At 36.7% G+C, this 12857-nt stretch overlaps 1 long non-coding RNA gene across 2 annotated transcripts in view; it reads left to right on the top strand.

Annotated features, from left to right (window-relative positions):
* The window catches only part of LOC112438892 (uncharacterized), a 35529-nt gene that overhangs the window by 17616 nt on the left and 5056 nt on the right, over nucleotides 1-12857 (top strand). The window contains exons 3-7 of one of the 2 annotated variants that reach the window (XR_010109204.1): nucleotides 1235-2197; nucleotides 3000-3204; nucleotides 5074-5143; nucleotides 7009-7225; nucleotides 12248-12354. This is a non-coding gene — a long non-coding RNA (uncharacterized LOC112438892). The remainder of the gene's footprint in view (nucleotides 1-1234; nucleotides 2198-2999; nucleotides 3205-5073; nucleotides 5144-7008; nucleotides 7226-12247; nucleotides 12355-12857) is intronic. The other variant, XR_004669795.3, reaches the window with a different exon arrangement.

Raw genomic sequence — 12857 nt, 5'->3', positions numbered from 1 at the left:
AATTTTAATATCTGACTCGAAGATCAACTAGGTGTCAGGTACAAAACTCAACATCTATTCTAGCTTCTTTTCTATTTCTTTCTCTGCCCTTATTTCATTAATTTTCATGATCACAACTACGATGAATAAGCTTTGAAGTTTTAAATCTTTGTTTCTCTTTACAACACTCTTCCTTCTGTACTCTACATTTCTCACTGTATTTGACCTTTTCTCCAGGAACTACTGCAGTGACCTCAAGTAAAACAAATCCTAATCTAAACTTCTTAACTCTCTCCCAGTCAAACCATTTCTCATTGTCTCATTGATTCATTCATTATAAATGGTGGTGCCACTCTTTCAGTCTCTCAAACTGGAAAGTTCAGTGACATTCATTCCTTCTCTACCCAGCAAGCATTTAAGTCACCACAAATTCCGTAAGCTCATTACAAATGTCTCTTGAATCCAGTAGAATTTTTTTTTCTCACAACACTGTTCCCATGATGTCCATCGTCTCTTTCTTGGAAAGAGTTTCTGCTCTGATTTTTCCAATGTATTCCAAATGAATCCGATATAGGCTTATTTTCCCATTCATCTCAATATATTTTCCTATTCATTCCAAATGAATCCTATATAAGTTCATTTTTCACTTGAGTTACATTTCTAATGTATGAATTCATAATGACATCATCATCAACAATAGTAAATCTCCACATTTATTGTTCGGCTAAAAACATTTCGATCAAGGTTAAATTTCCTCTGCGTTGATATTCCGTCCAGTTATGTGTCTTTATAGTAGAATGATTTATAATCCTTTGGGTATATACCAGTAATTGGATTGCTGGAGTCAAATGGCATTTCTGGTTCTAGATCCTTGAGGAACCACCACACCATCTTCCACAACGGCTGAACTAATTTACACTTCCACCAACAGTGTAAAAGTGTTCCTATTTCTCCACATCCTCTCCAGCATCTGTTGTTTCCTGACTTTTTAATGACTGCCATTCTGACTGGTGTGAGATGCTATCTCATCATGGTTTTGACTTACATTTCTGTAATGACCAGTGATGATGAGCTTTTTTTCATATGTTTGTTGGCCACAAAAATGTCTTCTTTTGAGAATTGTCTGTTCATATTCTTTGCCCACTTTTTGATGGGGTTGTTTTTTTCTTATAAATTTGTTTAAATTCCTTGTAGATTCTGGATATTAGTCCTTTGTCAGATGGATAGATTGCAAACATTTTCTCTCATTCTGTAGGTTGCCTGTTCACTCTGATGATAGCAAAGATTTGGAACCAACCTAAATGCCCAACAATGATAGACTGGACAAAGAAAATGTGGCACATAAACACAATGGAATACTATGCAGCCATAAAAAAGGATTAGTTCATGCCCTTGGCAGGGGCATGGATGAAGCTGGAAACCATCGTTCTCAGCAAACTAACACAGGAACAGAAAACCAAACACAACATGTTCTCACTCATAAGTGGGAGTTGAACAATGAGAACACATGGATACAGGGAGGGGAACATCACACACTGGGGCCTGTTGGGGGGTAGGGGGTAAGGGAAGGGATTTCATTAGGAGAAATACCTAATGTAGATGAGGGGTTGATGGGTGCAGCAAATCACCATGGCACACGTATACCTATATAACAAACCTGCAGGTTCTGCATATGTATCTCAGAACTTAAAGTATAATAAAAAAATAAAAGAAAAGCTCTATATGACAGCTTAAGGGGATTAGAATTTTCCAGAGCCAATGGGGAGCCAGAAGGTTTTTTCAAACAAGTAAGTGAGAAATTTGAGGTAGGAGGGGGCTTTCTGTTGTTATTGTTACTAATTTGTGATTTAGTAAATATTTTGGTTAATTTACTGTTAACCATCATTGTCTCTCTTTTCTCTAACAGAAAAATAGACCGCTAGCCTTGTAAGACTGCAGTTTTCATTGATGTATGAAAGATTTTTTTCCTAAGTTCAGCTAGGTTTTATTAGTCAAGATAGCTGTCATTTTTTTCCCTTAACAATGTCTCTTTATGTTAATTTATTCTCCATTTTGATTGCTACTATTCTATTTCAGGCCCTTATCACCTCACATCCAAATAGCTGCAGAAAGAGAGAGAAGAAGAAAGGAAGTAAAACATGAAGGAAGGGAGGAGTAGGACTATGTTCAGACACCCTCCCTAGGCCAATTAAATCAGAATTTTGGAGAAATGGTCAAGGTATTCAAAATTTTTCTTTGTGCCACCAGGGTTGAGAGCCATTGCCTTTTTGGTCCCTTTTAATTAGATTAATTCTACCTCTAAACCTTAACACCAAAACTCAATTAACCTTTTTAAAACATAATTTTCAGTGCATGTTTTACTGCTGAATTTCCTCAGCCAGAGACTGTAGATAATATACCATTTTTTTAATTTCATGAGAAAGATAGCTCTATTGACAAAGCTGTATGAATTTAATATAGTTCCAAGGCTGGTACTTTCCTGACTTGGCTCATTCTCTTACAAATCTAAGCATGTTGTAGAGAGTAGGCTTCTCCTGCCTCTGTTGTCTACAGTGAATATTTATGGAGATAAACTTCCGGACTTTTCTTTGATTCTTCTTCTGACTTTCGATTTTCCCTCATGTCAACCTATGTGCTTTTCTATCTGGCCTTTCTCCTTCAGACTGACTGAATGACATTTAATCACATCTTTCTCTTTTCTGCGAGGTCTCCACAGATTGATGGCTACATAACCATAGCCCTAATTTTGCAGGGCTACACAAACACCCTCATCTATATCCTGCTCTTATAGACAGCCCAAAAGCAAGGGTGCCTGAAAATAGTCATTAAAGATTGCAGGCATGGAGCTAGGGACAAGGCACAAAATGGCAAATGAAGCATCATTTCATTTATATATTAACATAAGTGGGTCTAAAATGTAGCTTCTTTGTAATATGTGAGATTGTGATCTCATCTTCCATGACTGCATGCCTTGATTCTAACAACATATATCATCTTCCAATACCTGCACTTATTTTTAGGAAAACAAGTTTCATTTTATCCCAGTGGCGTACTAGCTAGTGAAACTCTGAAGTCATTTTCTTCTACTCTATGATTAAGCACCGAAGTTTCTGGATGAAGTGGAACCCTTCAACTTTGCTGGCATTCTTAGATGGAAGCTTTACACATTTAAAACACTGAGCTTCTCAGTCCACTGATTGGTGCTGCTTGGATCACCGGTCCTTGGTGAGATCCAGTCCTATATCCTAACACTGGGCATTATGTTTTTTCTGCATCCTATCCTTCTATTTAGATTGGGCATCCTTTAAACTGGGATCTTGCTATGTTCCTTGTTACTTGTTATTCTTCAACTCTCTGTTGTGGAGGAGCTGACAATTGTGACTTTTATTATTATTTTAATTCTGTAGTAAGCCCAATGCTATAAATACATTCTCCAATTCTGTGGTTTGCTTTTTCACTCTGTTGATGATGTCACTGATTTTTCCCTAGTTCTTTGAATAGCTAGCATCTGTAAATCTTGTGGGTCTCATTTTAGACATAAAGTTCTCAGAAGAACCTTCTTAGATTACTTTGTTTAGGACTGTGTCAATGAAGCATTTTAAGCAAAGGCACAATATGATGAAATTTACATTTTGAGAGGATCATTCATGCTGTTGTCTTAATGAAAGATACAGGAGAAAGGTTAGCATTTTATTGAACAATCCTGAAGATATCTTGGTTGATTATGGCTTAAGATCATGGCAGCAGAGGTAAAAAGAAGTCCATGGATCCTAGATATATTTAATAAAGAAATTTGAGAGTTGATGCATTAAATGTAAGAGATTGAGAGAGGGTGGTTATATGCTTGCCCCATGGATTTCTAGTTTCAGTAAGCATCTGGATAGATAATACAATACAATGCAATACAATACAATCACTTGTATGACTAGGACTGAGTACACAGTAGGATCTCAGCTCACTGCAACCTCCACCTCCTGGGTTCAAGCGATTCTCCTGGCTCAACATCTGGAGGATCTGGGATTACAAGGCATGCACCACCATGCCCAGCTAATTTTTTGTATTTTTAGTAGAGACAGGGTTTTACCACATTGGCCAGGCTGGTCTCGAACTCCTGACTTCGTGATCCACCCACCTTGGTCTCCCAAAGTGCTGGGATTACAGGCATACGCCACGAAGCCCAGTCAACAGTAGGTTTTTAATATAATATTTATTTAAGTGAGTGAATGGATGGATGAATAAACCAGTTCTGATCAGAAGGATAAATGAAGATTTCATGGGGTAATTTCGTTGTTTTGAATAAGACTTCTAGGTCTTGAAGCAGGGGTAGGATTTAGACAGGTACGGATCAAGTAACAAATACACATGCCCTGAATTCCTGAGTGAATGAATGGCAAAAGCAAATGCAGAAATTCCAGGTGGACAGAAGAGTTTGAATAATAGCCAAGAAGCAACATGGTACAGAATCTGTTTGGCAATTGTGAAGAGTTTACTTTCGCTGAAGCCTAGGGTAATGGGAGGGAGTGGTAGAAAACCAAAGTGCCCATGTAGCAAGCTCAGCACTTTGATTTTGGGTGTGTTAAATGAAGGGGTTATGACATTATCAAGATTGCTGTTTTCTATAAGATTTAATATTCCTGGTTGATGAGATTTGATGATGATAGAATACTGGAGTAATCATAAAGTCACATGTTTGCAGAGACAAGTAGTCTGTTGAGTTCTCACTTAGCACTCTCTGGAAGAACATACCTAACATTTTTGTTTTTCCTAAAGGGATGTCTTACTTTCCAAGTTAGCTACTCAATCAAATATGAGATGTATTAGAGGAGAAGGAGGAGGAAGAGAGATATAGTGGTGTGTAATCACTGGTCAGAATGAAGTGCTCAGGTTTCAGCTAGTGGTGCTTATATGATAACTTGCATTTTAAATTCTGCCCAAAGCATTGGAAACCAGAATCCTTGTAGTTACCATAAGACATAGCATCCAGGAGTCTCTTAAAAAATTCTAAGAGCCTTAAATAATAGGAACATTTAATTCATGTATTGTTGGTATTGTTAAAACATTTGATAATATGCATTATGTATTTTTGTATTTCAGATTAAATGATCAAGTCATTATTGTGAATTTGGATCTAAATGACCTGGCAGAAACCATGGAGATGATCTTGGTAAACTCACCTAATTTTTAAAATGCCTCACAGAGTTTAATTTTGCCCTTTTGTGTCATAGTAAATGAGAGGCTTTCTTGCCTCCACTTCATTCCAAACTCATGTCCCATGATCTGCAAGAAATGTTTTCTCTTTATTTGCAAGCATACTGCTCAAGCTTCTATTTATGAGCCCCTGAACAATAGAATAGACAGCCCCACTGAGACTCTTTTGCCTTTGTGTGGTACAAAGGGACCTCCCTCTAGGAGAAGACAAAAATAATTTAAGTCTATAACTCATTTAAAAAAATCAAAACAAAGCAAACAAAACAGAAAAACCCCAGCATTCAATTATTTCTGCTTTCTATTGGAACTGGAGATCCTCCTTTTTAACTGAATTAGCGTATTCCTGAGCTCAGGAACTGCAGCTATTATGAAATTTATAATCTGTTTATAGTACCTAACATAGTATTCTTATTCTTAAATAAGTTCCTAAGTAAATATTTGTGAAATGATATTTCCCTTAATTCATTCTTATTGTGCAGTTAATGACATTATTTGTCATTGGATATTGACTATAAAAATCAGTGCTGAAAGCCTTTACTAATTATTTATACTAATGTATCATTTAACGTTTATTCTAGCTTCCTATGCAGACAGCCTAGTTAGGTCTGATTATGTCCATGGGCCTATCTCTATAGAACAGGCAGAGACATTAATGCTAAATAAAGTAAAATGAAGAACAGTAATTTTTTTTTGCATGTTAGTTCTTTGTTTTGCACTTTGTTTCATTGAGTTAGAGCTTGAAGAGATGAGCTAAAATAAAGGTAGGCAATTCAAAGATATTTTGATTGGAATTGCTGGGTAAGTGAGTGGAGAGAAAAATGTTGGAATACCTGAGCATTCTCTCTCAGTGGCCTAGTTGAACCCCAGGGAACATTTTGTTCTGAGGGTGATTTAAAGACACTGATAAATAAGAAGGCATCCTGTTAAGCTAGTTAAAGCTAGACTGAATAAGATAGGTTAGTTTGGTACTAATTTGGGATAGTTGAGTAGCAATGGTGAGCCTGATAAGGCAGGGTGGCTCTCAGTACTCACTCAGCCATTGGTACCAAAGGAAAATCAAAGGCTGCAAAAATGCCATGTTATTAAACATGTTTTAGGATGTCTGGAGACTCATCACAGCCACCTAAGCCCATAAACTATTAAACATGACATCTGTGCTATTTATTAACACAGGAAAAAGGTACACTTTTTTTTTTAATGCACAGACATTACATGGAGACATATATTTTTCCAAACCAGTGCTTATCTTGAGAGGGTTAAGAACTGTCGACAAACTACTCTAATGAGGCTGTTTTCTGAGGGAAAGCAAGCTCAGTAAATCACTCTGCTTTTCTTTGGTCTTTTCATCCTGCATGTAAAATTTTAACCACATCTGAGAGAGGAAGTGAATCTCTGGGCCAAAATACTCAACAAATGTCTTATCCACAGATAGAGGTAAATGGCAACTATAGCTCGTCAGTGACAGCATTAGTCATTGTGATTTGTTTTTAACTTGTTACAGAGTGAAATAACACTGGTAAGTTCTGGAAGGTGCTTCATAGTGTTCCAAAGTGTGTCATCCCTGTGCTTATGCATTTTTATCAAGGATTTAAAGAGGAAAAACTCAAAGCAATGTGTTCTGATCAAGAAATGGCTGGAAATGGCAGCTACCTGATATGGAACAATCAACAACTGAAGGTTTATTTTGAATGAGAGGTGTTGTCCAACTGCAAGATGGAGTGATTGAAGCTGAGAATAAATGGAAACACAATCAATAGTCACTCCAGGTATGCAGTTATTGAGAGCTGTCTTGAAAGTTTCATGTCTCTTCTCTTTTTGCAGCCACGTTTACACTGCATCCACAGATTGCGAAACTGTTTATGAAGGAGAGAAAAAGTCCTTCTGTTTATTCTTATTCTTGTTCTTAATAAAAACTTCTGAGCTATTATGCTTTGAAATTACAATGATAAAGTGGCGCTCTGAGAATAAAAGATTCAATATATTACAATTGAGAATAAAAGATTCAATATATTACAAAGTCAACTTGAATATTGGACAGGTAAGCATACCTCCTGGTTAAGTATTGTTTAATATACATTTCCTCTATGGTCAGTCATCAGTGTTTATATTCGTTGTTTTCTCTTTTCTGTAGTTGTGTGGTTATGGGTAAAGTCATTGTATTCTTCCTGGTCCCTACCAATGTAGTTATTTTATTGATATAGACATTAGGAACTACTCAATAAATATTTGTTGTAGGACAAACTATAATTGCAATGTGTCATATTTGGATAATACTTTACAGTTTGCAAAGTGCTTTGGCATACCTTATTAAGTTAAACCACACTGTCACAAAATGAACTGTTGAAAATGTGTGCTTTTTAAGTCTCCTTATAGTCATACCTCATATGTCACACACAAATATCATAGACCCAGAAAGATAGACAGACAAATAACTACATAAGGAGTATTCCCCAAACTCATATTTTGTGCTTCATTTAGGATTTCTTACCAGTATAATTTTCATTTGGAAAACCTTCCCTCCTCTTTGTGTTACAAAAAAGACCTCTTGAGGATTCAGAAATAGTTTTTTTTTTTTCTTTTTCTGTTTTGCTTCCTATAACTATGTAAGACACTGATGAGGCCCATCACAACATGGAGTACAACCGTAAATAAGATGAAGTTCTTGACTTCTGGGAGATTAACATCCACTTATTTTCTTCACCCAATCCTCCCCAACTAGCAGTCTCACTAGACAATGCCATTTTTTAAGCACTTATTTTAGAACCTTGGGAGGCAAGCTGGAGCCTGGGAAGCCTTTACACTTGTTAGAACTCTTCTATGCTTAGATGTCAGGCTCTTTTTCATCTGGTTGCTTTTATAATGCAAAAAGCGAGGCAAATTATTCAGACCACAATCAGTGAGTCCACAGTATTGAAACACTCCTCTTAACAACAATGTCAATTTACTTTATTTGTTCATGAAGCACTTGAAAAATGAGAAAGAACAGCAGGTCTTCAAGACAGAACAGAGAAAGAGTTGGCCTCGAGTGTTTTATTACCAAAAGAGGGTGTTAACGTGCATAGAAATGTCAAATCACTACTAAAAAAAAAAAAATCAATGAATGACACATCCAGTTGCAGCTCACTCAACCCTGATTTAACAATCATTTGAGATCTTACAAGGGAATGATTCTGAAGAATAAAATGTATTTCAGTTTCACCTGCTGAGTATTAATGCATTTGAAACATTGGAGGAAGACGTCAAAAGAAAATAGAATATCTTTACTACCACCTACATTCTCTCAAACATAAAAATATAATGTAGTTGTATGAAAGTAAGTTCTATAGAACACTACTTTTATTAAAATGTGTGTAATCCTGTAGGCTTGAAAAGTGTCAGATATTGCCATAAGATAAACTGATAATATCACTGCTTGGTATTCATACAGCATTTTTCTTTTCAGAACCCTGAAGCAATTTATGGGTCTAACTTAGTCTTCATGTGTAGACATTTGGAATCTTAGCCAGTGTGCTTTAACAAATCAAGAAACCTGGAAAGTGATCAGGTCTCACTGTAGCTGAAGTTTTTAGCAATTTGACTCACTTCAATTTCTTATTGTGAGCCTGAAAAACAACAGGGAAATGGTCCCTAAACCTACAGAAATGAGGCACCTGAGCAGTGTCTCCACGAAGTGTTGATACATGTGTCTAGGGACACCATTAAAAGCCCCAGCGCTGCCATTTCTATACACTATTGAATGCTCTCAGTAACAAATTAAAGGGGATGACTTTAACTCAATCACTTCGTTGAAAGGTCCAGTGACTTTTACTCAGAAATGGCAGAGGGTTTATTCCAAAATGACATCTGGTGAAGAGACTGCATAAGACTCTCTGGCATTATAGAAATATTTTATTTAACAATATTCTATTGAAGCATTTATATTTCACATGAAGATTTTTGTTTTAGGGATGATATACCATATAAAGTACAATGGAGTTCTTATGATATTAGGATTTATGCAAGATAAAGCACATTGTTGCCACAGGGGTAAGTAAATAAATAGTCCTAATCTGAGGCACTAGTTCCCGCTGCCAAGACATGGGAGGCAGAAGGTGGTTCCCACAGACTGTTTTCTCCAGATAAAAATACGGTGCAGTTTCTATTTAAGGGCAATTTTTAAAAATTCTCAGTAATTTGACCCAAAAGAAACATACCCTATCATTTTCTGAACAATTGAGCAGTGAACCTGCTTCTAATATTTTCAGATTATATTTGTATGCAGTATTAATTATGCTCATGCTCTGTCATGTCATTGGTGTCGTTGCAACTGCAGTTATTTTTTTTTCTTTTGAGACAGGGTTTTTCTCTGTTGCCCAGGATGGAGTGCAGTGGCAAGATCACAGCAGCCTCAACCTGCTAGGCTTATGCGATTCTCTCACCTCAATCTCCCAGTAGCTGGGGCTACAGGCACATGCCACAATACCTGGTTAATTAAAAAAAAAAATTGTAAAGACAGGGTGTCGCTAGGTTGCCCAGGCTTGCAGCTTTTTTAAAAATTGTTTTTTCACATGATCTTAAGAAAGAAATTGCTTGTGAAGATTCATGTATCACAGACTCAAATTACTTTTTAACAACATACAATATATACTTAATACATTGAAGGTAACTTTAAAAAAGTTGTTTTGGTTTGTGAAGCATTACTCCAAATTATTGTTATCAACTTGAATTCTATTAATACAGCTTTTATCATCTCTAGTAAGGAAATTCAAAGCATTACATCTCTCCTAATGTTCATTATTAAATAATATGTCAACATAAATATAATTGGCCCTTACATTTGTAGGATGCTGTATAGTTTGCAAAGTGATTTTATCACCAATAATTTTGCCTGACTTACTTCACAACCCTGTGAGATAGGCAGGGCTAGTAATTACTTACTAGTCTCCATGTGTATGAGGAGATTAAGGATCAAAAAGGCTAAAATGCCTGCTTAAAGCCAAATAGATAATAAGTATATAATTGAATACTAGGCCCCACAATGAAAATACTCTCCCTACTGTGGTATTAGGAAAATGACATACTACTCATGCAATTACTCTTATAAACTCTATCATTGTATCATAAAGGCTTTTGGATTTAATTCTATGACAACATCAAAGCATCATCCAAATTACTGTCTGAAATTTCTGTTGAACTAAATAGCAGTTAAGTAAAATGATCCATTGACTAGGGTTGAGTATCGTCATGATCCAGTAAAGGGTATATTCATTTTAATAAGATTTCATACGCATCAAAAAGAATTAATTTTGAGTTTATTTTAAATTCTGACCAAAGCAAGTTTTATTTTTCCACTTAAAAGCTAAGTTTCCTTCTTTTATTTTTCCTCCAATCACCTCTTGTAGCTTACCAGCCTTAGTAAGCTTATCATTGCACTCTACCTGCCTTTTTGCATTACTTTGATTAATGTAAAGGTAGTATATCCAGGTTTTTTAAAAATATTATTATTACTTCTCTTGCTGCCTTCTTTTAAGATATACATATATATTTTAATCGGAGTTAGGGTGTTGCCCTGTTGCCTAGGCTGGAGTGCAGTGATGTGATCATAGCTCACTGCAGCCTTGAAATCCTGGGCCCAAACAATTCTCCCACCTCAGCCTCTCAAGTAACTAGGACAACAGGCATGTGCCACCATGCCCAGCTAATTTTTAATTTTTTTTTTTCAGTCAGAGTCTCGCTCTGTCACCCAGGCTGGAGTGCAGTGGCATGATCTCAGCTCACTGTAAGCTCTGCCTCCTGGGTTCACACCATCCTCCTGCCTCAGCCTCCCAAGTAGCTGGGACTACAGGCACCCACGACCACGCCCGGCTAATTTTTTTTTTTTTTTTGTATTTTTTTAGTAGAGATGGGGTTTCACTGTGTTAGCCAGGATGGTCTCAATCTCCTGACTTTGTGATCTGCCCGCCTCGGCCTCCCAAAGTGCTGGGATTACAGGCATGAGCCAGAGCACCCGGCTTGGCTTTAACTTTTTAGTAGAGATGGGGTCTCACTATGTTGTCCAGGCTTGTTTCAAAGTCCTGGCTTAAAAGTGATCCCCTCCCTTGGCTTCCCAAAGTGTTGGGATTACAAGAGTGAGCCACCATGGCCGGCTGGTATATTCTCTGTATAGAATACTCACTGGGCTGTTTCCAATTTTAAATAAGTATAGTTTATTAAGGAATCAGTTCTAAAGTGCAAGCATGTTGATCAACTGGGCTACAGGAGTTCTAAAGTACATGTTTTCCCTTTCTTAAATACCATTCTTCATCATGCAGGCTCTTTCCTCTTTGAATATCATTGATAAAAGCTGTCACTTGACTTAAAAAGAAGCTCGTTTTTCTCACTGTCCTCCTGTGAGAAACTTCTGTCTGGTACCACTACCCAGATCTCTAAAGCTAAATGTTTCATGTCTCTACTCAGCTTCCTCATTGTCTTACCCTTTATTCCTATAAACCACCCTATGACTTTCCACAATTTTTATTTTCTGCTTAGAGTCTGCTTCTGACGCTGCAGCCAAAGAACACTGCTTGCTACAGAAGAGTAAAAAAAAAAAAAAAAAAAAAAAAAAATAAGTGTTATAATTGGTTGGTACTGTTACCCCATTTGAGTCATACCTTAAAATAACCAAACATTTTTGTCATCAAGCATTGTTTATTACAACACTATTATATTTTCTTTAAATTGCTATACGTTGTTTACTGAGATATTATACATTTTGCTTGATTTCACATATTTTTCCTGGGCTGTGTTTATCCCCCCTTTTTTGGCCAAATGAATTACATGCACTTAAAAAGCTTCCTATGATCTATATTTGTACCAGTGGTTCACAAACCACATCACACTCACCTAGGTTTGGGACTCACTCATTTAAATAACACATCACTCACCACCAGGCTTATTTATGACAGAAAGTGAAGTGCTGGTTGCCTAGGTAATTTCTCTAGATCAAGGACAAAAGTCACTTAGCCTTTTCTCCAGTCTAGAAATCTGTTTGCTCTGCTAATTGAACTACCCTAATAAAATCAATAATGTCTCTTATCTTCAGTGAGGTAGGAAAGAAAGCCATTCCGAAGTGGCAGAGAAGCTGCTTTTTCCTCCTGCATGCTGCCTGCTAGTGTGGATCTTGGCATAACAGACACTACTTGGCAAAAGGTAAGTGTACCAAAGTAAAAACCATATTTTTGGTGAGTTCATTCATTCCTAATAAAGACTTAGGTCTCTTTTCCTGCAAATATTGTCACTGAGTGAGTGTGAAGAGGTGCCTTCTTATTTTTGGAAATCATGGGGGGTGGGATTAATGAGCAAGAGGTGAGAATGGGTGACTATCACCACTCTTGTCGCTAAGGGCTAGACTGGTTCATCTCTGCCTCTTCTGTGCATGTAAATAAACACAGTTCCCTGGGAGCCTATGTTACGTTCAGGGCCAAAAAATTAACATGCCACAATTATATATACTCTTTATTAATTATATATATATATGTATAACCTTTTTTATTTCTTAACATGTTAAAGGAAAGAAGATGAGAACTTATGGAAAAATAATTAAGTTGAAATGTCCTTATTTTATCTAATTCAGCCTGCTCCTCTTCCTCTACTCCCATATCAGTTATTGTCATAACCACTTACACAATCACTCAGGTTTGGAACCAACCTAA

This window comes from Pan paniscus, chromosome 12, assembly GCF_029289425.2.
Source record: "Pan paniscus chromosome 12, NHGRI_mPanPan1-v2.0_pri, whole genome shotgun sequence".
In the NCBI taxonomy this organism is placed as follows: Eukaryota; Metazoa; Chordata; class Mammalia; order Primates; family Hominidae; genus Pan; species Pan paniscus.
The sequence above is the reverse complement of the archived record's forward strand: the minus strand, read 5'-3'. Positions and strand labels throughout refer to the sequence as shown.